This window comes from Herpailurus yagouaroundi, unplaced genomic scaffold (genome assembly GCF_014898765.1).
Source record: "Herpailurus yagouaroundi ecotype Mexico unplaced genomic scaffold, PumYag 192, whole genome shotgun sequence".
In the NCBI taxonomy this organism is placed as follows: Eukaryota; Metazoa; Chordata; class Mammalia; order Carnivora; family Felidae; genus Herpailurus; species Herpailurus yagouaroundi.
The window spans coordinates 14,155,791-14,182,897 of NW_024412423.1; the positions used below are offsets into that span (position 1 = coordinate 14,155,791).

General features: G+C 41.0%; 1 long non-coding RNA gene and 1 other non-coding gene across 2 annotated transcripts in view; both read right to left on the minus strand.

The window, feature by feature from the left end:
• Positions 1-383: 383 nt before the first annotated feature.
• The window catches only part of LOC121010629 (uncharacterized), a 97,524-nt gene continuing 70,800 nt past the window's right edge, over positions 384-27,107 (minus strand). The window contains exon 3 of the long non-coding RNA XR_005781296.1: positions 384-482. This is a non-coding gene — a long non-coding RNA (uncharacterized LOC121010629). The remainder of the gene's footprint in view (positions 483-27,107) is intronic.
• On the minus strand, positions 23,052-23,158 carry LOC121010897 (U6 spliceosomal RNA). The gene has a single exon (XR_005781412.1). It is a non-coding gene; the product is annotated as a U6 spliceosomal RNA (small nuclear RNA).

The window sequence follows — 27,107 nt, forward strand, 5'->3', positions numbered from 1 at the left end:
AGGCGCCCCCTCCCAAAAATTTTTTTTAATTAAAAAAAAAATGGGCATCTGGGTGGCTCAGTCGGGTAAGCGTCTGACTTCACCTCAGGACATGATCTCGCGGTTTGTGAGTTCGAGCCCCGCGTCGGGCCCTGTGCTGACAGCTCAGAGCCTGGAGCCTGCTTGGGATTCTGTGTCTCCCTCTCTCTCTGCCCCTCCTCAGGTCGCACTCTGTCTCTCTCTCTCTCTCACAGAAAATAAACATTAAAAAAAAAATTTTTTTTAAACAATATTAAGCCAGGAACTTAGTAAGCACTTTATTATGCATTATCCCAGGCAGCCCTCACAGTAGTCCTGTGAAATAAGTACAATTATTTTCCCTACTTTACAAGAGCAGGAAACAGGCCAGGATGAGACACAGCTATCTGAACTGTATATCTATTGTTGTTTTGGAGGAGGCAGCAAAGCAAAGTGTTCAACGTTCATAGCATCCTTATTTGAAACTGCAAAGAAAAGAAAAGAAAAGTAAAGAAAATGGAAATAATCCAAATGCCCGTCAACAGTAGAACAGTGTGGTACATATACAAAGGAATGGTATTCAGCGATAAAAGGTTATGAACGATGATGTTATAAAACAACATGTGTGAATCAAACTAAACATGCTGCATGAAAGAAGACCAAACAGAAAAAAAGAGTACATAAAAGAGGATTCTATTTATACAACATTCTAGGAAATTCCGACCAACACACACCAACGAGAAGCAGATCAGGTGTTGCCCATGAAGGAGAGGAGGATTGCCAAGGACACAAAGAAACCTCCGGAAGTGTTAAGTGTGTCCATTATCTTGATGGTAGTCGTGGTTTCACAGGTATGTTCATATACCAAAACATCAAATGTTGCCCCATAATGTGAGTAGTGTATTGGGTGTCTATTAGACCTCCATAAAGCTGTTTCTTAAAAACAAGCCAAAACTGCCATGAAATGTCCCTGACCCATGTGCTTCCCATTTCCCTTTGGCTTTGGATGACTCAAGACAAAAGACATGATCCTGCCCTAATATGGCCGAACCTTGTGACTCTCCAAGAAATACTGGCAAAGATTCTAAAAGGCAGAGCATCTCAGCATCAGACTTCACCCCAGAGAGCAGTAGGAAGAGACTAACGGCATGGAGTACCAATGCTAAGCCAGATTGTTCTGAGACATGTTTTGCTGGGATTCACTGGGAAATTAGCTTTGCTCCTTGCTTGCCTTGGACTGTGGAAGTGTGCCTTCATTGACTCTCACCGAATTCACAGTTCCCAATTCATCCCGTACCCAGAAAACCACATGAATCTCAATTACACGCAAGTTCCTTCGTGAAATACATGAAAAGTCAAATTTTAAGAGTCATAAAATCATCATCTTCTAACGTTATCACACTATATAGCTCCCTTGATTGCCACTGAGTGTGTAAAAAGAAAATCAGGAGATCTACATCTCATACCAATTTGCAGTGCATTTCCAAAATGGCATATGCTGGGTCACGCTGACACTTAAAAGAGAGAGGGTGGAATGAGCCACAGAGAGGGACTTGCACAGCCTTCGGTTTGCTGAGTCAGGGGCTGTTGAACACCAAGTGTTGTGGGACCCATCTGTACACACTACAGGGATTTGGAGCTGGGTTAGCTTGGAGGCATTTTACAGAAGCCAAGTACCTACTTGTTTAAACCCTATTCATTACTGCTCTGCTTTTTTCCTATGCAATGCAGCATAATGAGCCCAAAAGTCCATGCTCAGGGCCTAGAGGAGCATAGGAGACGCAAAGAAATGATGAAACAAGACAAGATTCTTCCGAAGGAGCTGAAAAAAGACGGTAGCCCTCCCCCACTCCCCTCCACGAAGGAAAGCTCATGCAAAGGTTACTTTCCTTGTGATTAAGAGTCTACACAATTAAAATTTTTAAGTGGCTGATTGAAGGATAATGTAGCAGATTTTATTCAGCCGAGTATACCTCAAGGGAAATTCAGCTTTCCTTTATTACTTCTACCGCATGCATACATTTTCCCTTAGAAATAAAAATTAAACCTTTGCACAATTGCTTCCAAATGCATTTTCTCTTGACTCTAATAATGGTTTTCATGAAACATCTGTAGCAAATTTAAATGTTCCTTTTAAAAAATGCATAGAGTTATCAAGAAACTGATGTAAAATATGAAAATATGTAAGGCTGAATAAACATCCGTTGTTAACCATCCATCTTCTAAGAACCAAAGGGTGCCCACTGCTCCTTGCTATTTATTTACCTTTCAGGTGATTACCACTGTCATAAGCATTCGAGAATATATACAGAGGGAGGGGGGATGACAATCTCAAAAACAGTTTATTCTTTCTCTTTTTCACATGCTCACAGTTCCTTACGGTGCCAACGGTAATGAGAAGTTAAGGTGATTTGCTGAAATCCTGAACTTCCTATCTGTTGAGGAGCTTCATTTATTTTTGTAGGCTTTGAAATGTAAAATAAGTAGGAATAAGGGAAGGTCTGAATGACTGCTGGGAGGTGGTTAGACGTACAATGCCAAGGCTAACATTTGGTGAATACCTCCTACTTCCCGGAGAGTTCACCCTTTAATATCACCCTGCTCCATGCACTTGGCATGTTGTCTTTACCATTTAACAGATACCGAAACTAGGGTTCAGCAAGGGCAAGCCACCGGCCCACAGCCCGGCTAGGCGTTAAGTGACAGCGTCATGAACCAAAGCCAGGTCTTCATGAAAGAATCTCACATTATTTTCCAAGAGAGAAGAAAAATAAATTATGGAATATTGAACTGAAGCATTCTAGCACTGTCCACTTTCATATAGAAACATAAGTTTGATTTACCTCAGTGAGACCAACTTTAAAAAAACATACCTCTTTAAGAATAGTTCTAGGCCTCAATTGCATCTAAGTTCTGCCAAGCTATCTAGTGACACGTGATCTTTTTTGCCTCATCCGACACTTGATGAAGAACCTACTTGTTACTTTCCTTGCCATTGTGCCCCTGGAAACCAAGCTTGAGATTTGATTTTTATTCTTTTATTCTGTCCACTATTCCATTATGGATCTGAAAACAACACTTGGAATGTTCACATGTTGAAGAGGAGTATTTAGATCTAAGAAGATGTCAGCAGGAAAGAGGTTACCACAGTGTATTTAATGACATACAAAATCTCTTCTATAAAGCTCTAGAATTAGCAAGTCCTTTTGGGTGAACTTTCTTATCCACCTACGCACATTTAATTTTACATCCTCACTACATAATACATTCGTTTATTACACATACCCACTGCACATTTTCTCATTTGATGATAAATATAGCACTTATTATTTGGCTCTCCTTCAAATTGGCTTATTGAAGGATGTTTCAAAGTTAATAACTCTATCTGAAATAAGACCTGCTTACTCACCTAGAAGAAAAAAAAACGATACACGTGTGCACACGCATGTACACTCATAAATTCCCCAACTTTTGTACCCATGTCCTGATATTATCATGCAGAAGAAAAATGTTACAAGATTAGAAAGTTTAAAACCCAAAATCATCACCAATACACAGAAATGATGCCATTCATGTGACGTCAACTACCGGCTTAACATTCTTCCCTGCACTTCATCCTAGATCAATTCACTTAATCCTTACAAAAATCCAAAAAGATAATTCCTCATTATTTTCCCTATTTTACCGATGTGGAAACAGAGCTAGAGTAATCAGCACAAGACCACCTGTAGGAAATACAGAAAACAAATCAAAACTGGAAGGGACTCGTTCTAGAGTATGAGGGGTTTTTTGTTGTTCCTATAATTTGCTACCGTTCTCACCCACTAGTACGAATATAACCTAGAACTAGTGAAGGCAGCCAATTTTTACAGTAACTAACATTCCTGACGAAGTGGTCTGCGGTATTCCAAATTATCAACCTCTAACTGAGCTTTCGTAACCACCTGAGCTTTGGTAACCACCTGGTTACCAGCAGTAACCACCCGAGTGGAATCGTGCAGTAAGACCTCCTCCCAAAAGTATAAGTAGTGTTAAAGTCAAAAAGATAACAAAAATCTGTCTCCTTTAGGTCTCTGTCTACTCAGTGGATTTCCTTTTATGCTTCGGAAATGTACATGCTTACGCACCCCAGATATGAAAGATAATAAGAGAAGATTTCTGCTGTGAATTGCTTGAAAACATTATTTCTAACAAAGTGTTCCTTCGGGAAACACAGGAGCTTGCTCATGTCAATCCATCTGGGTTTCAGTCTACCTCAGAAAGGTGATGAACAACTTGAGCCTTTATTTGCTCTGGATAAGTTGAATCCTTTCAGAGTTAGGCAGTGCCCATAGACTCTCACTGAGATTTTCATGTTGTGAGCAAAACGCAATGGATCCTTTGTGCTCCAGAAAAGAAATTTGTTATCAGACTTGAGACACCTGGCTACATTTCCTAGACCTACTTGTTCCCCTGAGAAACTAAGGCTGGAAAAGTTACATTCACAATGTTTTTGTTGCCTATAATATTTTACCTCATTGAAAGTTGTCCCACATGAAAAAATTTCTTTTCAAAAAGGTTGTTTATGTCGTGGTTTTCTCATTCTTGAGTACTCACTATGTGCAAGGTATCACATTAGACACTATAAATAATAAATAACAAGGATATAACAATAAATCAAACACAGCTTCTTTCTATTGAACTCCAAAATTACATAATTCAGGATAAGGGAAACGTTTATATATATTAAACATCTGAGCCAGAAGTAAGTTTTAAAAATTGAATTATCATAGATAAAGAAACTAGTTTAGGGGCACCTGGGTGGCTCAGTTGGTTAAGTGACTTTTGGTTCCGGCCCAGGTCATGATCTCATGGTTCATGAGGCAAGATCCAGCCCCTGGTCGGATGCTGCGCTGACAGAGCATAACCTACTTGGGATTCTCTCTCTCTCTCTCTCTCTGCCCCTCTCCTGTTCGTTCTCTCTCTCTCTCCCTCTCTCAAAACAAATAAATAAACTTAAAAAAAAAAAAAGAAGAAGAAACTAGTTTAACCAGAAAGGATAAAAAAGCACCTCAACGTAATACTGTGCTATCTGGGGCGCCTGGACGAGTCACTTGGTTAAGCGTCTGACTCTTGGTTTCAGCTCAAGTCATGATCTCGCTCGATCAGGAGATCAAGCCCCGCATCAGGCTCTGTGCTGACAACTCAGAGCCTGCTTGGGATTCTCTCTCCCTCTCTCTCTGCCCCTCCCCTGCTTGTGACCTCGCTCAAAAATAAATAAATAAGCATTTAAAAAGAAATAGTGTGCTCTCTGCCTTGACACGGTGCTGGCCACAGTACTGAGCTATTGCATTCACTCCCGACAACACACCTATGAACTAACCAGAAGTGTTTGCCCACATAGCAAATGATCCATGTTAAATGTAAATCCTTTTACATTTAGAAAGTTACAATTAGAAAGTTACGCGAGTTGCCCCCGCTGCTGGCCGATCACAATACTAAAGTAGGTGGTTGGTCTCCTGGCCCCCAGGCCATTGGACTTTTCACATTCCACCCCACTCTTTGGGACTGGGAAGTGAGAGAATATACACATTTGCTTTAGCAGGATGCCTGGCAAGACTAAATGTCTCCCAAAGAAGAAGTGGTGAGCACGGCAGCCATGGCAGCAGAACCAGAAGTAGATCCAGCATCTGACTCCTCCACTGTGCAGACAGTAACCACCAGGATGAACCAGCCAACCGCCGCTCCCTCTTCCACACAAACGCTAAAGGTCAGACTTCCCACTGCCAGTGTCTTTTCTTCATTTGTCCCTTTCTTCCTTACCATGCTATCTGCACGAAACAATTCTCGTTCCTTTCTTCTTCCTACCTCATCTCTTCCCACCCCACCTGATAGCTTCTGCCGGTAGCGACCGAGGTATCCCTCCAGAGATTCTACAGTGACAACTTGAAGAGTTCAAAGGAGCTGAACACAGCTCCTGAACACAGAAACAAGTTTTAGCAACACGGTTCACCTCGAGGTTCTCTCTTCGGCATTATACAGAAATGACTGTAGATGAAGGAAACACGATACGAAGAAGTAAAATAATTTATTTTTTATCAAGTTTCCCTGATAGCTTGGCTGCTGCAAAAAAGAGAACAACTTTCATAATAAAGTCTAGCTGTTGGGCATGGGAAATATCCCCTCCCAATGAGCACTGGGTGTTACATGTAAGTAATGAGTCACTAAATTCTACTCCCGACACCATTAGTACGCTATATGTTAACTATATGTTAACAAATTTGGATTTAAATAAATTGTTTTTTAAAAGAAATGAAAAAATAAACAAATCAAACAAACAAGAAGAAATATCCCCTACAAACCAATTCCTCTACTCCAGGATGCAAACACACAGATTTTACACGTAAATAAGAACTATTGACTTAAAGGAAGGAATTTGTTCCTACTTTAGCTTCATAGTCTCTCAAGGTCGGGAATCCAACCAGACAGTCTTCTTTGTTCAAAATGTAATCTGGACCTCTGATGACCACTAACTTTTACCTCCTGGTATAAGCAGGGGCCTTAGATCCATGAAGTCAATACATACAGCAGTGTTCGACCACGGCAGTCCCCGGCAATCACTCAATTCACTGAACGAAGCAATTTGTGTCAGATTCATATGGCTTAGATATATTTACACAGATTAAACGATTGAGGGTCATTTGATGTTCAAGCCTTATTCTGAGGATGGCACATAATTCAGGAATGCTGAATCAGAAGAGCCATCCCTGGGGACTCATTCTCAAGAACCAGGGTAACATGTATCTGCTTTGTCGATTTCCATTTAAGCAGAATTAGAGGTTACCTTACCAGATGCTCTAGATGCTAGTAATGAACATGCATTTCCCCCTATGAGTATTATAATACATTCAGCAGAGGTCCAGCTCTGACACCCAAAAGGCAGCAACGTTATATCACTGACAACATGCTTTAGCACCCATTTTCACTTATTAGGCTTACACTGGGGTAGCTTATGTTTTATTTTGTCTTCCTCGTATTTTCCAGTTGGAGCTAGAGAGCTTCATTTTTTGTGTAAGCACGGTCATTTTTCACACAAGGTGTAACAATAGCTTCTCATGGATTCTGTGTAGGAAGGGACTCAAATCACTCGGGAGTATTATTGTTTTCCCAACCAGTTTCTGGACCAAAGAGCAATATTCTCGGAGTCTAACAGAACTGCATTCTTCATCCTCTTTTTCTTTATATAAATAAAGAAATACATATATAAGTGTTACATATACTTAATATAAATTATATACAATATATAAAATAAGTAAATATATATTTAAAGTTTAGTTATTTTGAGATAGAGACAGTGAGCAGGGGAGGGGCAGAGAGAGAGAATCCCAAGCGGGGCTCAAACCCGTGAACCATGAGATCGTGACCTGAGCCAAAACCAAGAGTCAGACACTCAACCGACTGAGCCACCCAGGTACCCCACCTTCATCCTCTGTTTCAAAGAGCTTCCCCACCAAGGACTACCCAAATATATGTTCCCAGCCCCATGTCACTCACGTATGCAATCCTACTCACTGTGCCTCTGGACAATTTTTTCCAACATCCCCTTGTCCAAGCCCTCCATTCCCGCCTCCAAATCTTCTCCATGTGGCACTTGCAATAAAGAATGAAATAACATTTTCTTAAATCCCTTTAGATGCCTGGGTACATTCTTACTCAGGTACTTCACAGATAACATGTTTTGACTTGAGGCTTAAATGTTACAAGTCAGTTGGTAGCTGGCCAAAGAGAAATAGTGTTCTGAAAGAAGAAGAAAAGAAAGGAGGAAGGGCAAGAGGGAGGGAGGGAAGGAAGAGAGAAAAAGACCGTCTTGGTAGAAATTAAAGGTGAGCAAAGAGAAATGGCTTTCATCACCTGGGAAGGAGGATAGCAATAATCATAAGGAAGAGATACACAGACCTCTTTGAGAGCTTTCACCTGAGACAGGCTAACTTCATGCACTTTAATAGAGAAATTCTCCATCCAGAACAGTATTTGTCTACTAAATGGGGAAAAGGTGATGTAGCAGATACTTGCCAATTTCCAGAAGACTTGCTTACATTTAAGGAATTCCCCATATTATAAGTCCCAATGGGAGACAAGACCAAACTCCAGACAGATGCTGAAAATTCTAGGTAGGGTACGGGCATGCGCCCTGGGCCGCAACTTTGAAATTGGAAGGCAGTGGGCAAAGATACAGAATCTATGGGGAATTCCCACAGGTGCAGAAGGGGAGTGAACAGACCAGCTCCTCAGACAGCAAGGACAGGGAGCTACACAGCAGGTCTAATGCAGAGAAGGCAGCGCCCATTTTCTCCTGCAATCTGCTCACCAGGTCTGCTCTATGATACTATCTTGGGCATTGTTTTTCCTAGTTGCAGAGCCCCACACTTGTTTTTGAGCCCTCCTCTTGGTCCTGTAACTTACCCAGTATTCACGTACAAAATCACTTTTCTGCCTAAACCAGTCAAGCTGAGGGAGTGTATAACTTTGAATAGGGAAAGGCTTAACATTAGGCAGGGAGAGATAAGGGACCTTTGGGGAGGCAGACTGCAGGTGCAATTGGGAGGCTGAAGAAACAGGGGTGGGGGTGGGGGGGGTTGGGGTGAGGGAGATAAATGTATTCCAGACCCACCTGGGCCGGGTGCCATGAGTGGAGTGTCACAAACTTTCTGATAAGGTCCCAGTAAAAAGTCAGGGACAGAAATCCTCCCTGGCTACCCATTCAGGACCCCTCTCACTCTTGGGAGCTTTGTACTTTCCTCAATAAACTCTATCACTTGGCTTGCTCTCTGTTGTCTGCGAGATTCATTCTTCGACTCCGTGAGACAAGGACCAGCGTCGCTCCCACCCTCCTGTCACAAATTCACACAGGATGTCTATGAAATATACATATGTGGGGCGCCTGGGTGGCGCAGTCGGTTAAGCGTCCGACTTCAGCCAGGTCACGATCTCGCGGTCCGTGAGTTCGAGCCCCGCGTCAGGCTCTGGGCGACGGCTCAGAGCCTGGAGCCTGTTTCCGATTCTGTGTCTCCCTGTCTCTCTGCCCCTCCCCCGTTCATGCTCTGTCTCTCTCTGTCCCAAAAATAAATAAACGTTGAAAAAAAAAATTTTTTTTAAAGAAATATACATATGAAATTACATATGAAATTCCCATTACTCATGAAATTCCCCACTCTAGTGTAACAAATTTCCATCAAATTCCCATAATCTTAAAACTACATAGAAGAGAACAATGCCATTACTACTACCCAGGCCCACTATTTTACAGATGAGGAAACCAATACCCGGAAGGGTTAAGGAGATCCCCAAGGGTCAGCCACCTAAGAGAGCAGAGGGAGGACTAGAATGATGTCTAGTTAAATGCCCTTCCCACTACACCATGCTGACACCATCTGGATTACTGGGGGTGGTATTTTCTGTTACAGACTGCTTTTGTATTGATTGGGTTTGGTGTAGTCTTTAGAAAGATCATTCTAGGTCTGTATTTGGTCTAGGTCTATTTGGTTGATTTATCTGCATTTCATTATCTGTTATTAGTATTGAGATAGACCATGATGAGGACCTCAGAGAAAGGTAGTTAACTAAGAGAAAGGACTCAACAGAGTGAGGACAGGAAGAGTGAGGATATGGCAAGCGAGTTTACGCTATAACACTCCCTGGTTTGGAAATACAGTTTTTAAAAAATTTTTTAATGTGTATTTATTTTTGAGACAGAGCATAAGTGGGGGAGGGGCAGAGAGGGAGGCAGCCACAGAATCCGAAGCAGGGTCCAGGCTCCCAGCTGTCAGCACAGAGCCCGACGCGGGGCTTGAACTCACAAACCACAAAACCGTGACCTGAGCGGAAGCCAGATGATTAACCGACTGAGCCACCCAGGGCCCCCTTGGAAAATATACTTAATTAAAGCAACATCCTTTAGAGTGGTGCTGCTTAGCTGGTTTTGTTGCTCTGGAGCCCAGAACTGGGATGGAAGCCAGTTCACAGATACATTTATCTATTAGTAGTTAAAATATTTCCTCAACTCTGGACCACGTGAAGAAAACAAAAGGATTTTTTTGAAAGAAATGAACTCAGTATACAGTAAGAACTATCTACTTGTACAATTAACCTAAACACAACAATAGGTAGCAAAGTTTTTCTATCAAGTCAAGCATCAATTTCTGACTCTGATACTTTGCAGCAGTTCATAATTTAGCCTCTAGCTTGGATCAGTTTGAAACACCTCCTTCTTGAATTGTCCAGTGTTGTAAACGCTCATCTGCATGTGAATGCGTTTTTCTCTCATGCTGCCTTGGCTCTATTATCTTCATATATCAGGGCCATAACTTTTTGTAAAATAAACGATCCCTCTCTAGGCCTAGTAATTGCTGAAATTCTTTGTAAAATGCTGATATTGCAACAGGATTCCTCAGGAGATTTGCTTCTCTCCAACGCACTTTGCAAAATGCAGGGCACTTAGACACTACCTTTCTCTGGAATGGCTTCACTGACCTGAGCATTTTGTGCTCTAGCTAATCTACATCTTACTTTTTTTATTTTTCATTTTGTGGCATGATAGGAAAGTGGAGAGTCTTGCTTCCTAATCATTCTTTGACAGGTAACCTACCTTTCTTGTTAGCAGTCAAGTTGAAATCAAATTCACTACCGTGCAGCAATGTGGACTTCACACACACACACATACACACACACACACACACACCAGTTCACATCCAATATCAAATGGCTTGCAAAGCCCAAACAGGGAGTCTACTGGAGTGCCACATGCTTTATCCCAAGTCGTTCTTGAAACTCGATCTCTCCTCTAAGCAGAAGGTATTTAGTCGTATCTCCTTGAAAAATTCAATTTTAATGACTTCCACTTCTCTTTCAAAATAAAGCTGAACCCTCGGTTCACTTCCAACGTACTTTAAAATTACTCCAAATTATCTACATTATACAGGATCTATTGTATGGTTTATCCAAACTATGAATAATCTAAAAACGACACATCCTGCGTTTTATAATGCATTACCTTTCTGAAACCAGATTACGGCACTAATTACATTTGGCTTCAGCAAATATTAACCTTTCTTTACATGCCCTAAGCCCAAACATCTAAGTAAGAGACGTGAGTGTAAGCCCCAGAGAAAGCCAAACTTAAAGTTTAAACCACTCACAATAACTTACGGAGCACTTAACCCCCACAGGGAAGGTCAGCTTTAAGGCAGCATTTGTTCCGTCCTCTGGATATGGTGGTCTGTCCCTTCTACCTCGACTTAGATGATCCTAGCTAGCCTTGCAGGTGGCATAGTCCCTGATATGCACATAAACTGCTTTTAATGATATATTCGAGGCTCTCAAAGTAGATAATCAAGGTCTGGAAATGCTATTATTTTAACAGCTGCAACACCAACCCTCCGTGAGTCGCTTTCTGTCTGCTTTTGACTAAAGTCTAAGGGTCCAAATGTTTAAAGTCTGGAAGGTGGGAGTGGGGCAAAGGGAGGCAAAATTACGTTCACAGCAAGATTCCTGAAAACATCAAAACACTGTCTGTTCTTGCCTTTTGTGAAGTCAGACCCTCAGCTGTTTGTTCAGGTTTCCCTACCAACTTCATGATGAATGAGGTTTTCCAAGGGCTTTTCCACACAGCACTGTTATTTCAATGGGGTTCAGTGAGTACTTTAAACAGATGAAGACAAAGAAAGCCAGCCATATAATTCAGTGTCTGATTGCTTTTCCACATGTCAGCGGTGAAAAGTACAACTGTGCCTTGAGCAGCTCTGAGTGGCTGCCTGATTGAATCCAGTAAAGGCTGATAAATGTTGGAATGCTCTTTCAACACAAGAAAAATAGCATCTAGATGGAATACTGTACTAACGCGTTTTGCACCTTACCAGAAAAACCTAGAAATCAGGGCTTTTCACCATGGAGCGTGACGAAGGAGAAGGACATTTCCCACCCCCACTCCCGGCCACATCATCAACATCTGGAGGACGAGAGCTGACCCACATTTTTTTTTTTTTTAACTTCAAATGATTTTTTTTTTAAGCGATGACTGCAATTATGGCATGTAAGCAATGGGGTGTGAATTTAGAAGCAAATTAATTTAAATAGTGAGTGTTTCCAGACACAAAATTTTAAAAGATATCGTGAAGAATGAACAGAAAGTTTATTCGTCTTTAATAACACATTTTCTACTGACTGGGGAAAGAAAAGCATCCTTGTTTTACTCCACCTTTGCCGGGACAGGGTGAGAAAGAGACACAGTACTGAGATCCATATGGGCTATGCCTTTGGAGCCCAAGAAATCTCTCTGCCTCTACAAATAAGAAAATCTGATCATACCAAAGCAAGTTGACCTAAAGTAAGAAATAAAGAACAGTATCAAACCTTGGGATACGATGTAGCAAAAAGAAGAGGGAAGCCCTGGGTTGAATATTGAGTCACCTCCATGACAGCTGTAGAAACATCACCTCTTGGCACCTCTAAACCTTCCCTTGAGAGTAATTTTTGCTTATCTATTGCTTTGAAAGAGTTAGTGCAAAAGGCCTTAAGTAACACATCCATGAGTAGAAGCTTTCCCTAGGACTTCCGGGCACAGTATATTCCATACAGCTAAATAACAACAGCTCACAGTAAAATTACACGCAATCAATAGTCTGTCCACTGATCCAAATACCCCAGGGGCCCATTTCTGAAGATTTTATTGCATATATATTCCTGGCGTGCGTATGGTACAGCCTATTGATTCACACACAGCTGTTTTTCTCCTGTTAGTGCATGATTATTTTCAAGTGTTTTACTAGAACAGATGTTTTAAGAGCATGCTGAGTACACGTCTTTCCTCAACTTTTTTATTTACAGACACAGCAGACTGCCACACTGCTGTCCTTTTGATACGGTAGGGGGAGGGGTACAATCAGCAATGTCAGTTTCCCTCAACACTGTTAAGCAGAGGCACTTCTGACTAGTTCCCCCCCGCCCCCACAATCACTGCTGGAAGGGACCCTCTCTGTCCCTCTATCACTTGTTCATCCTCTGATCCTTTCTCGCATTAGACTGTTTGAACTTGGTTCTCCCACACTGAGACTTTTTAAGCTGGAGCAAACGGAATACACCAATGTCCTGCATAGAATGCAATTTTCTCTGTTGGGTTTGTACCTGCTCCAAATAGGTGAATGTAGATAACAGCTTATTTCCTGAGAGCCAACATGTACTTCTGCTTGAACCTACTGCAAAGTCAATCCCATATTGGTGCTACAAAAATCTGTTACCATGGAAAATAATATTCTGCCACACATTCATCACAAGAGGCTGCCAGCCTAGTCAATTTTGCATCAGCAGAATGTACATAGCCCTAAGTGGAAAAGTTTTCCCACCTAAAGAAAGTGATTTCAGGTCTTTTAAGCATGGAATACAGATGGATTTGTGCCTTTAATAGGATATTAAATGATTCTCCAAAGTATCTTAGTAGGTAAGTAAAGGTATTTTTCTGAACCTCCCTCCTTACCAGTGTATAAACTGCTTCTTTCGGGATTAACGCAGTTGTTCAAGTGACTTTAGAATTTTTCTAAATTTAGAACATTTGAGGCAGCTAACCTGAGGTAGGAAGAGAATGATTATCCTTTTCATTTTCTCTCTGCCCATATAGACCTGGGCTTCCTCTTCACAGTACTTAAACTCAGTACAATTTTATTTGTTCTACAACCGCATCTTCAACTCAGAGCTTTAGGAATTGTCAAACGTCACGTCCAAATGGCCATTTCATGTCAATCTCCCTCTCACGGCAAACCAGTCAGCTCACAATCAATAGTTCAATCAACATTAAGAGAGGTCCGGTTTTAATTTGTGCACTCCGTTATGTGCTGGGGACCTTGGTGGTAGGAGACATGGCCATTTTCTGGTAAGAAAGAAACACATTCAGGAGATCGTTGAACAACAAGAGCCTTCTTCAGAGGACAGCACCAAGGACACTAGGGAAATATTCATTTTCTCTCCACGAAAATGAATTAACTCACTTTGTGTAAGAATTTCTATAGAAGGGTAAACGAAACTTTTCCTGCAATCGAGGCATGTCAGGTGAAGCATCAAAGCTGAGGACACTAGATGAGGAGAAATTCCTCTTTCTAAGAAGACATGTTAGAGTGTTCTTAGAAAGTGGTAGAACTTGACTATCGGTGGCCATCTCCCACTTCTAGCCCATGTAAGAGAAGGCTACAGATTCATTAAAGAGTTTATTTAAGGGAATTTATAGGGGCCCCCGAGTCACTCAGTAGGTTAAGTGTCTGACTCTTGGTTTCGGCTCAGGTCATGATCTCATGACCTGATCTCCGTGAGATCGAGCCTGGCATCACACTCTGCTGGCAGCGTACAGCCTGCTTGGGATTCTCTCTCTCTGTCTCTCTCTCTTTCTCTCTCTGTCTCTCTCTCTCTCTCTCTCTCTCTCTCTCTCTCTGTCTCTCTCTCTCTCTCTCTCTCTACTCCTATCTCACTCACACTCTGTCTCTCAAAACAAATAAATAAACTTTAAAAATAATATAAATAAGTAAAATGAATTTACAGAAGTGGGGGTGCTGGCATCATACTCCCCTCTGCTCCCCATAAGTGTTCAAACTGTAAGAAGGGAAGTGACTTCTCACTAACAGATAGCTCTTTGATGAGTATATCAAAGGCCAACCCTAGGCCACCCCTGAAGTTGACTGCAAGAAAATTCTGAACACAAATCCCCAGATTTAGGAGAAATTCACTAAGTAAAGACTAAGTACCATCTCATTAACCTTTAGAAGCATAATTACAGGAAGCCATCTAAGGCAAATGGCAATGACAAAAATGATCACTCCAGGGCAAAAAGGGAGCACAGCATTTCTTCAAACAGGAATAAATTTGCAATTTCTGCAGCCAAGGGACACCTTGGAGAGTACCAAGGCATGAAAGGCCCAAAGGGGACTCACCTAAGAAAGTTAACTGTAGCAAAGTGCTCCCCAGCAGGAAGCATCTACAGTATACAGCTGGGGTCAGGGATATATGAGGAAGGTCACTATTTTCACTCATCCACAGGAGGGAACAGTAGAGAGGGTGGAGGAGGAGAGCAGGAGGTCAGCATCTATGCAGCAGAAGGGTAGAGAGAAGGAGTGAAAAACAGCTCAAAACCTTGTAGGTGTCTGTATCAGTCAGCATGGGCTGCCATAACAAAACACCATACGCTCGGTGACTTCAACAACAGAAATGTATTCTGGGAAGCCCAAGATCAAGGTGCCAACCGGTTTAGTTACTGGTAAGAGCTCTCTTCCTGGCTTGCAGATGAGCATCTGGTCACAGCATCCTCACAAGGTGGAAAGAGAGAGGGAGCTCTCTGACGTCCCTTCCTCCCTTCCGATGCAGGCACTAATCCTATCATATCAGGGTCCCACCCTAATGACCTCATTTAACCTTAGTGACTTCTGTAAAGGCCTCATGTCCCAATATAATTGCATTAAGGGTTAGGCCTTCCACATGTGAATTCTGAGAGAAAACAATTCAGTCCACAGCAATTTCATTAAAAAAACAAACAAACAAAGACTATAAGAAGGCATCTGACGAGAGCAAAACCATAGGCAAGGTCTACCCACACACAAAATATCTTAAACAAAAGAGGCGGAGAGAAAAAGTGAATGACTGTGTGCTTAAATCTTCTCTAAGGAAAGGAAATGGTAAATTACCTACAGGTTAAAAAAACTTATCAGAAGGGAAATGCATTAGAAAAGCAATCACAATGAGGAAAAGAGAAAAAAGAAACAGGGAGCATGAGCCTACTGTGTTCATAAGAAACTATATAACTAATTGAATGCATATGGAGTCTATGGTTGATTTATGGTGGGAAATAAATTTAAATATAAATGCCATGTTAAAATTGATGAAGGATCTTAAACTTTAAAACTTCAAGTTTGTAGAATGCATAAGTATGTAGAAAAGTTTAAAATAAAACTGACGTGAAGGAAGAGAAATTATAGAAAGGAAAAATTAAAATGTGAATGTATTACATTTATAAGAACTTGATTTATAACCAAATATTTGAGGAAAATGTGTTGGCTTTCTTGAAAGAATAAAAGAATACTTAAATATACTAGATAAACGGGCCGGTTATTTATTATAAACTCTAAAATAGTCTGTGCTTCTTAAAGGAAGAAAAAACTACAGCGAGATATGAATTTAAAGCAACGAAGTTCAAGATGGTAGAATCCGCGTATGCTTTTGCCTCTTCTCCTTTGAAACTCATTAAAATGGCAGTTAAAAAAGACACAAGGAAGTAAATTCATAAAAGTGCTGAGAACATATGGGACATCAATGGACCAGATATTTCTGCAGATTTCTGGATGACAGAGTAGGGAAGAGAATGGTACTATGTATACATGAAAGCAGAGGGAGCCATCACTCAAACCATGATCAGAGGGAGGGGTGAAGTGGGAAGTTCATTGTGGAATTCTCCAGAAAGAGCAAGTAAAGAGAGAAGGAGGACCGATTGCCAAAATTTTTAAATGCAATAACATGGATAGAAAAATCAAGTTGAGACATGCTTCGGACTATAGAGCACAAAGGACAAAGAAATTGAAAATGTGAGCAAAAAGATAAGAGACATATAAAATCAATCCAGGTTGGCCAGCATCTGATTAGCAAAAATCCTATAAAAAGAAAACAGAGGTACAAAGGAAAAGATTCCATTTTACCCTGATGAGTGGCCTGGGGGCATGTAATAGAATCCAAAAGAAAAGAAATGGAATCCTAGCACACTGCATATCTTCGACAGTAAAAAATAATTACATACTTATAGTAATATAAAAGATTGATTATTTTTAGCCTCAAAGGCAACAAACATAGGCAGAAAGCACCGAAAGTATGGTTGTAATTGCAGAACAAAATGTAAATGTTATCAACCTTGACAATATAAAAGCAAAAATTAAATTGAAGGACCGTAGGAAGAAAAAGACCTGAAGAAGAGGCAGGGGGGAGGGGGAAGAGACTAATGTTCTCATCCTAGAGCAAAATCAAGTCAACTGACTAAAGTAAAGGGAACAAGAGAGAGGATTGTTGATATATTTTCTAAAGTTATGAAAGGAACCAAAAGTAAAGCTGAAAATACTAATGTAACTACCAAAGTTCAGGAAAAGGGTGAGGGGGCCAATCATCGTCTCTCACAGCAGGGAGTAAAGAAGAAACACTCCCGTCATTAAATTAAGAAATAGGGGTTGATGATTTTTTTTTTCCAATAACTACCAGAATTTCTTTTCATGCTGTCTCTTTGTCTCTGTCTCTCTCTGTCTCTCTGTCTCTCTCTCTCCCTCTCTTTTCTTTTTTAGAGAGAGAGAGCATGAGAGTAGAGGGAGAGAAAGAGAAAATCCCAAGCAGGCTCCTTGCCCAGCACAGGGCTCGATTCCAGGACCCCGCGATTAGGACTTGAGCAGAAATCAAAAGTCGGACACTCAGTTGACTGAGCCACTCATGTGCCCCCTAGAATCCCATTTTAATGGTCAACAGAGATGCTGGTGGAAAGGAGCCTGGGAGTGTGAGGTATAGAGCAGGGTGATTTCCCTTGTCATCATAAATTCGTCTGTATTCCTGATTTCTTACTTTGTGTTCATATCACTTGGACAAAAACAAATACATAAGAACAAATTCACCAAAACTTAAGTATTAAGTCAATGCCAACTGTCTCCATTTTCCAAATGCTGAGTGACGTCAAGGCCATGGCAAGGAGTGGGAAGCAGATTTTAACCTTGCAAGAAACTGACTGAAACATAAAACAGCCAAGGTAAATAACTCAAAAGAGATGTACAGGAACTGAAACGAAAAAACATCTCGTATCCTGTCTCCTTTCCCACTCTCTCTCTCTCTCTCTCTCTCTCAGAAACCCAACAGAATTTGCACATATGATTGTCCTCCTGTATCTACTGAGACATACAACACACAGTAATGACTACTTCTTCATAGATTCAAATAACACATTCTTGCATAAAAATTAATTCATTCGAACAATAGGTTGTGTGTTCAAAGACACACAATGTGGAACAAATGTGAAACATCTTTTTATCAGCTTTCCCAAATAAAATTATCAATATAGGGAAATACCCCAACGAGGATACACCCCCAAGACACCTGATTCAACCAAAGTGTGGGTTATCAAAGTTTTTCTTTTTAAGACATTTGTTTAATGTTTATTTATTTTTGAGAGAGAGGGAGACACAGAATTCGAAGCAGGATCCAGATTCCAAGCTATCAGCACAGAGTCTGACAGGGGGCTCGAACTCACGAACTGCGAGATCATGACCTGAGCCAAAGTCGGAAACTTAACTGACTGAGCCACCCAGGCACCCCAGCAACCTTTTTCTACAAAGGACCAGCTAGTGAATATTTTAGACTTTGTGGCTTATACTCAACTCTGCCATTGTAGCATGAAAGCTACTGTAGACAGTACACAAATGAATGGGTGTGGATATGTTCCAATAAAACTTATTTATAAAACAGGCTGTGGGCAGTATTTGGCCTAAGGGCTAGAGTTTGCCCACCACTGAGTGGAAGGATCAAGGACACTAAGACATTTTCTAATTATTAAAAGGAAAGCACATAGTCCATAACTGAAATCACCTGTGCTACCAATATAATAACAAACAATATCCCATCAATTATTGCTAGATGTTAATTCCTGTTGTTCAAATACCTTTTGTTCAAAGCCAGGGAGGCTACTTGAGATTTAGTAAGATTTTTATAAATCTGGTGGAAAAAGTGCTAAAGCATACCCACTCCATTCCTCTTTCCTCCCCATTATTCGGACAACAATAAAATAAAAACAATGATAAAGTTGGCTGTCCTGGTAAGGGTCCCTTTTAGATAGCTAACAAACTCGACCTCCTATTTCTCCATCAAATTGAGAACGCCCAATAGCTTTAACTGTCTATTCCTTTGTTACATGTGAAAATATTGTTAAAGGAAAAACACCACTTCTTCAACAGCAGTTGGCAATGACACCTAGCTTTAGATGGCTCGTGAAGGATGTTTCGTGTTTCAAATAACTGACATCGGGTAAACATAAAGACTGGCACCTGGTGGGGTGCCTGGGTGGCTCAGTTGGTTTAACATGCAACTCTTGATCTCAAGATCCTGAGCTCTAGCCCCTGTTTGGGCTCTGTGCTGGGCATGAAGTCTACTTTTTTTTTTAATGTATGTTTATTTTTGAGAGAGAGACAAGGGGTAAGTGGGGGAGGGGCAGAGGGAGACGGAGACACAGAATCCAAAGCAGGCTCCAAGATCCGTGCTGTCAGCACAGAGCTCGACATGGGGATCAAACTCACCAACCATGAGATCACAACCTGAGCCGAAGTCCTTCAAAAAAAAAAAAAAAAAAAAAAAAAAAAAGATTAGCATCTGGCAAGGATATTGATGGCTTGCTGAAAAGTGGATAAAACCAAGATTCAAATATCAAATCAGCTTCCACATGAAAATCCTGATTATATTTGTGATGGCTGTGAGCAAAACAGGGTCCCAAATAGAATTTTAGATAGCATTAACGATATGGCCAAAAAGGATGAAAAATCACAAGTGACAAGGAAAAGCACATTTGCTATGTGACCAAAAAAAAAGGGGGGGGGGGAACAAAGGCTATCTTCCAACCACACAAAGAAATCCTCAAAACTGACCTGGCAGTTCCTATCAGATACGACATGATTATAATTACAACGTCCAAGTGCAAAGGCAAAAAAAAAAAACAACAAAACAAAACAAACAAACAAAAAAAAAACCTTACAAATCACAGCGTATCCAAGATTGAAGGAGATTGACAACAATAACCCGTGGCACATATACAAGAAATTTAATTCTAACTAAAATGAATATCGTACAACCGTGGAAGACAGGTTTGGAGGAAGTGTATTTTGTTTTGTGTTTTGTTTTGTTTTGGCAGCTTTAGAGAATCAGCAGGTCAGGAACAGATGTACTGAACACACACCTCAGTACCCACGAGCATGTACACGAACAAAGCCAGGGAGGCTACTTGAGATTTAGTAAGAAGATTTTTATAAATGACCGGTTCTCTCTGCAGCCACTCCAAAGCCTTCCTAGGCAAAGGATATGTCCCAATTCCAACCAGAAGAAAAATACAGGATCCACGTGCAAAGTTTATTTGTTCCACCCCCGCCCCAATCTTCACAGACACCTTTTAATCAACATGCAAATGAGGCAGGCTTCCCAGCAACATTACTGGTTCCTTATGTAATTTTAGCATTAAAATAATAGTTGGCACCTAAAAACCATTCCTTAGCCCAAAAGCTTTCAACATCTGAAAATTGTATGAGCTCTACTCAGCTGAACAGACACATGCATTATAAGAAATAGGAAAGACCACCATTATAAACAAAGGCTTCTTTTCTGAGGGAAAAAAAATGCAAAGGAAAAGTATGTCTAAAGGAACACCCAGTCCCCTCTCTTGTCATTCCTGCCTTCGCTCACTGTGTTCAGGTACACACAATGTCCTATGAACTGACCCACATTCTTGGTATTTCTTGATCAAAAATGGCCCTTATCGGGGCACCTGGGTGGCTCAGTCGGTTAAGCATCTGACTTCAGCCAGGTCACGATCTCGCGGTCCGTGAGTTCGAGCCCCGCGTCAGGCTCTGGGCTGATGGCTCAGAGCCTGGAGCCTGCTTCCGATTCTGTGTCTCCCTCTCTCTCTGCTCCCCCCACCCCCCGTTCATGCTCTGTCTCTCTCTGTCTCAAAAATAAATAAAATGTTAAAAAAAAAATTTTTTTTAATGGCCCTTATCAAAGTCTGGGGTAACCAGTTAACAATCTGAGAAGCTATTTCAACCAAATCTATCACTGACCATTAAAGGAGAGTATGTTAGCCCTTCCTAAATAACAAATGCATTTACTAGGAACCCTCCATGCTGTGGGCTGGTGGCATCCTGTAGGTCCTATGACCGAGCCAATGGGAAAAATAGCTCAGGGCAAAGGGGTCTTAAGCATCCATGGAGTCACTCCATCTATTCCATTTTCTAGCTTCTACACAGAGACCAAAAATGTCCATTTAAATGGACTAATCAGTGTGGACTCTGTTCGGTGATTCAGATGTGATCTGATGTGCCTTCAAGAAACTTATGATGAGAACTTAGACAGGCAAGATAAGCCAAATACATAAAATAGATGAAGGACACATTATTCATATTTAGTGTAATCCGACAGCTGCCTTTTCCTTACAGTCTATGTACTAGGCTCTGCAAAGCACATGAGTAAGGGGAAGGGGTCACACGTTGAGGACCCAGCAAGAGACACAAAGCATAAAAGATTTTAAAGGAAGGGAAGATCACCTTAAGGAAACCAGGAAAGCTTTCATAGAGAAAATGGCACAGATGAGCCTTGAAAGATAGGTGAAATTTCAATGGGTTCAGATCTAGAAAATAAAAAAGAGGGAAAATCCAGGCAGTAAGAATAACATGAACAAAGGTGAGAGGTAAGTTTTGCACATCCCAGCAGAGAGTTTCAAACCATTAACATATCAAACATCTCCCGTGAGTTAACCACCGCATCAGGTGTTAGAAATACAAAAATTAACAAAACATGAGTCCCTGTCTTGAAGTACTCATAGCTGGGGTATAAACATGTTGCATCCTTGATGGATGAGCTCAGAGAAGAGGATGAGAAGCATTGTGATGGCAGACACGCGGAGCAACACTGCACAAGAGACGGAGAAGAAGGAAAAGCCAAAGTGAAAGGTTAACGAAGGTAGGACCTGCAGAAGAACACTTGGAATTTTCATTTATAACAAACTCAAAGGTCGAATACTCCTCATAAAGAATTTGTAAAGATTTGAGAATGAAAGGATCAGCGATCCATTAGGAAATGACCAAAAAATATGGACAGCTCACAGAGGAGAAAATGGAAATAGCCCTTGGAAATAACAGATGCTTCCCCTGGCTGTTGATAAGAGACGTGTAAGTTAAAATTGCACTGGGGCGCCTGGGTGGCGCAGTCGGTTGAGCGGCCGACTTCGGCTCAGGTCATGATCTCGCGTTCCGTGAGTTAGAGCCCCACGTCGGGCTCTGTGCTGACAGCTCAGAGCCTGGAGCCTCTTTCCAATTCTGTGTCTCCCTCTCTCTCTCTGACCCTCCCCCGTTCATGCTGTCTCTCCCTGTCTCAAAAATAAATAAACGTTAAAAAAAAAATAAAAAATAAAAAAAAACTGCACCAAGATCCTGTTTCTCGAAAACCAGATTGACCAAAAAAAACAAAAAATCTTACGCTCCACAGGCCAGAGTCCTGTTTGCAAGGTTGTAAGAAAATGAGCGCTCTCACATGTTGCTGGAGGGAAGGCAAAAATGGTAAGCCCCTCTGGAGGAGAATATAGCAGTATCTAGAACACTTAAAATTACACTGGTGGCTTGCATTAACTCCATTGGTCAGTGCTCTTCTAGATCTAATCATGACTTGACAAAATATCTGGAGGGGAGAAGGACATATTGAAAACACCCAAGGATACAATTAGCCAGATTCAGTATCAGTAAAATTCTCAGAGGCAAATGATTCCTGTTCCAAAATAGATGGCATGAACGGGGGAACTGAATTCAGACTGATTCCTGAATAATTCTGAGGAATTATCATTAATGCTTAGATGTGCTAATGCCATCAGGGTTATTTTTTAGGTTTTTATACATTAGAGATCCACACTGAATTATTTATAGTTCAAATAATGTGCAGTCTGAGATTTGCTTTCATCGCCTAAAAAATAAAGCATGGGGAGATAGGAAAATCAAAGCAGCAAAGTGTTGACCATTATTGAAACTGGCTGATAGGTAAACAGGGATTCATTATACCATTTTTGCTACTCCTGTAGATATTTGAAATTTTTCAGCGTCAAAAAGTTTTTTTAAAAAGTAATTACTGAAACATAACAGTATTATCTGGAGAGGGCCATGTCTTCAATGCTAAAAGGGAAAGCTGAACACCAGCTTCCAGTACTGCAGAAAGATGCAGGAAGAGAGAAGTCAGTAAAACTACTGGGCTTATCTATTTCTTTTTTTTTTTTTTTTTTTTTTTTAAATATGGAACGCTTCACGAATTTGCGGGTCATCCTTGCGCAGGGGCCATGCTAATCTTCTCTGTATCGTTCCAATTTTAGTATATGTGCGGCCGAAGCGAGCACAGGGCTTATCTATTTCTAAGACAATTACAGTCTTATAAAAGGTGACGGATAGAAAAGCCAAAGTGCAAAAGCCTGAAAAAAGTGCTCAAGGGGATGAATGGCGAAAATAGAGAGAGACGATTCTTACAAGGTCTTCAAGCCATTAATGAAAAGACAGAAATGTGGTGTAGAATACAAGGAAGCATCACTGTGAATAGTAATTAAGTACCACAGTATCACTAAGTCAATCACATAGTTCCAAAAGTCCCCAAATCTTCAGAAGTGTTATAATATGGAAATGGCACTAGGTTAGGAATCAGAAAGTCTAGATTCTCATTTCAAACATTAACTGTCAGAGCATATCCATCAGTAAAAAAAAAAAAAAGTATTGTTTTGAAGATACATAACTACGTGAACATTTGGGTTCATACAGGAGATTTGGGATCATCCTTTCCTCAAGGTACATCAGAAGCGAAGAGGTAGGTTATGGGCTATGAAAAAAGAGCCAAGACAGTGAAATTCAATGTCTTGTTCAACCAGTCGGGTCTGGGCACAACCATCACCTCTGCTTTTACGTGAGCAAAGAGTTGGAGGGATTCCTCAAACCAGAAACAGAAACAAGTAACCAGACCCAGACTGGAGCGTGAGTCTGCCTCCGGTTACTGCAAGGAAGTAATTTATTACCATCGGGTTATGGGGAAAGCTGGCGCTGACTTGGTCCACATGTCCCCTACTGTGATCTCCAGATGTTAGCTAGAACTGCTGTGCACCATCAAAAAGTTAAACAAGTCTGAAACATCTCATGAATAAGCTTGAGGCAAGTTTAAGGGAAAAGGTCAAGTGTGAGGACAGGAATTCCTGGGGCCCACAGCTCTAACTTGTAAGCTCTTACATCTGATGCCGAATACCTTGTAACAGAAAGCATATGATCAATTCGTTTACTCAACAAACACTTACTGAGGCCCTAACATGCGTTCGACTCCAGGCTGGGTGTTAGAGATGGAACAGTAAAGGTTATTCACCGTAATAGCACTAATACTCAGAACAGTATAAATACATTTTGAATGCAAGGGGGGGTTTACTTACAGGTGAGGAGGACCAGGAGAAGAATCATCATAAGCCAATACAAAAATATCTTCGTGACTCAAAAGGAGCTGATCTGCTTACCTACACCTTGGGAGAAAACCAGGAAGCAGGTTCTAACAGAAAGCAATTACAAACAAACTACAACTTACAAAGGAATGCAGAGAAAATAATTTGATATTAAAACTGAGAGAATTGGCGAGGGGAGGTGCATAGAGATATACAAAGGAAAACAATCGCACAAAACATAATGCACTTTATCAACCCTTCCCATTTTGCGTAGTTAACAACTTCCATTGGTCCTGGCAAGGAATTCAGAATAGGATTTAGAATGTGGAAGCAGTTAAAACACACATCTACTTCAGGCTAGGAGGACTGCCAAATTTCATCTGCAAACTAGACAGAGCAGAGTCCGGATCAGAAAATGACAAATGTGCTCAATTCTATGCTCTTGTAAAGGCTAGGATACGTTCACTCGGCTTTTTTGGAAAATACACTACACTTTATCATGAACACTACACCTTTATCTTGATTAGACTGGGCAAGTATCAACTGTTCTCAACTAGGTCAAAAAGCAAAAGGAAATGGCATGGGGGTCCTACCTCTCCTCCAAAGTAAGGTCGTGAAATTGGACTAGCTCAGAAACTGTCAAGAGTGACACAGTTTACGCAGCAGAAGATTTAAATCAAGAAGGGATCGGGGTGCCTGGGTGGCTCAGTCAGTTTAATCGTCCAACTTCGGCTCAGGTCACAATCTCACAGTTCATGAGTTCAAGCCCTGCATCAGGCCCTGTGCTGACAGCCTGGAGCCTGTTTCGGATTCTGTCTCCATCTCTCTTCCCCTCCCCTGTTCTCTCTCTCTTTATCTCCCTCCCTCTCTCTATCTCTGTCTCAAAAATAAATAACATTAGGGGCGCCTGGGTGGCGCAGTCGGTTAAGCGTCCGACTTCAGCCAGGTCACGATCTCGCGGTCCGGGAGTTCGAGCCCCGCGTCGGGCTCTGGGCTGATGGCTCGGAGCCTGGAGCCTGTTTCGGATTCTGTGTCTCCCTCTCTCTCTGCCCCTCCCCCGTTCATGCTCTGTCTCTCTCTGTCCCAAAAATAAATAAACGTTGAAAAAAAAATTTTTTTAAGAAATAAATAAATAACATTAAAAAATTAAATCAAGAAGGGATAATGTTGGATTCTCCTTCCAAAGTATGTAATTTCCTTGGAAATTCACCCTATGAATATCTTGAGTAAGAAACCCCTGGATCGGGGCACCTGGGTGGCTCAATCGGTTGAGCGTCCGACTTCAGCTCAGGTCATGATCTCATGGTCTGTGAGTTCAAGCCACACATCGGGCTCTGTGCTGTCAGTTCAGAGCCTGGAGCCTGCCTCCGATTCTGTGCCTCCCTCTCTCTCTGGCCCTCCCCTGCTCATGCTCTGTCTCTCTCTCTATCAAAAATAAATAAATATTAAAAAAAAAAAAAAAAGAAACCCCTAGATCAGCTCCTCTTTGATCTCCACTCCACAGAGCAACTCCTTCACACCCGGTACACAGGCATCTTCCCCTAGGTAATGCTGCAGGTTCCACCTTACTTGACCTGATGGGTTTGAGAGGCAATTCCCCCACCTGACAGAAGAGGGCAATGTGGAGCTTTTGACTTGCACAAGTTCGGCCCCCTATTCTGCTCAGCGTTAGCTCAGAATATACTCTGAGTATAAATACACAAATGTGTGGTCTCTTATCCAGAAGGGCAAAATCAGAAAAAACTTTGGCATATAAAGAAGAGAAATATGGGAGCGCTTGTGTAAAAGAGAAAAAAGAAAGAAAGAAAGAAATATATCCTAAAGGATTATACATTGCGGGATGGGTATATGAATGACCATAACCGCACAGATAGTATTGTCTCAGTAAATCACATGCTCATGTGCTTTTTTCTTCAACTTGCTATGACAATGTCATTTGTCCATCTCTTGTTTATTTCACTTCATGAGCTCCTTGTCACTTAATTAATGCTTTTAAATGAAACATGAAATTTCTTTATCAATTCATTTTGAAAATATATTCTGACTTGTTAATCTCTCTCTTCTTTAACCAGAAGATTTCTATAGCTTACATTACAAGAAATGACAAGGGCAATTATCATTAAAAACTGAGCAGAACAAAGCTATGGTAATGAGGAGCACTACAATTCATTCAGCACTACCGCTAGGTGATAAAAGGATAAAATGAACCCACCTCTGTCTTTCTGATAACAAAGCAATTACGACTTGTAAAGTAATACAGAGAAAATAATAATTTAACAAAAAAACTGAAAGAACGGTAGGCACGGAGAAATACAAAGGAAAACAACTCTGCACAAAAGATAATTCACTTTATCAAAACTTTCCATTATGAGTAGAAAAAGACTTGCCAAAAATGTCAGGATGCACGGCAATATTTTTCCCAGGAAAAATAATTTTCTCTTATTAGTATTCAGAAGGTTGCTAGCAGAATGATACAATGAAAAAAGTTCACTCTGTCTTTGAAAGTAGTAAGCAATAAAGCTCAAGTAGAGATAAGCAAGGATAGTATAACACACACACATACACATACACACCCACCCACACGCATATAAATGTACACAGACATACACAGATGTATACACACACAGATACACACACACGCATATACACATTCACACATATACACAGATATATACACACACGGCTACACACATGCATATACACATACACACAGACATACGCAGATATACACACACATACACACAGATACACACAGATTTATACACACACAGATACACTTACCCACAGACACACACAGATATACACACACAGATACACACACCCACAGACATACACACACGCGCATAAACATATGCACACACAGACATACACAGATATA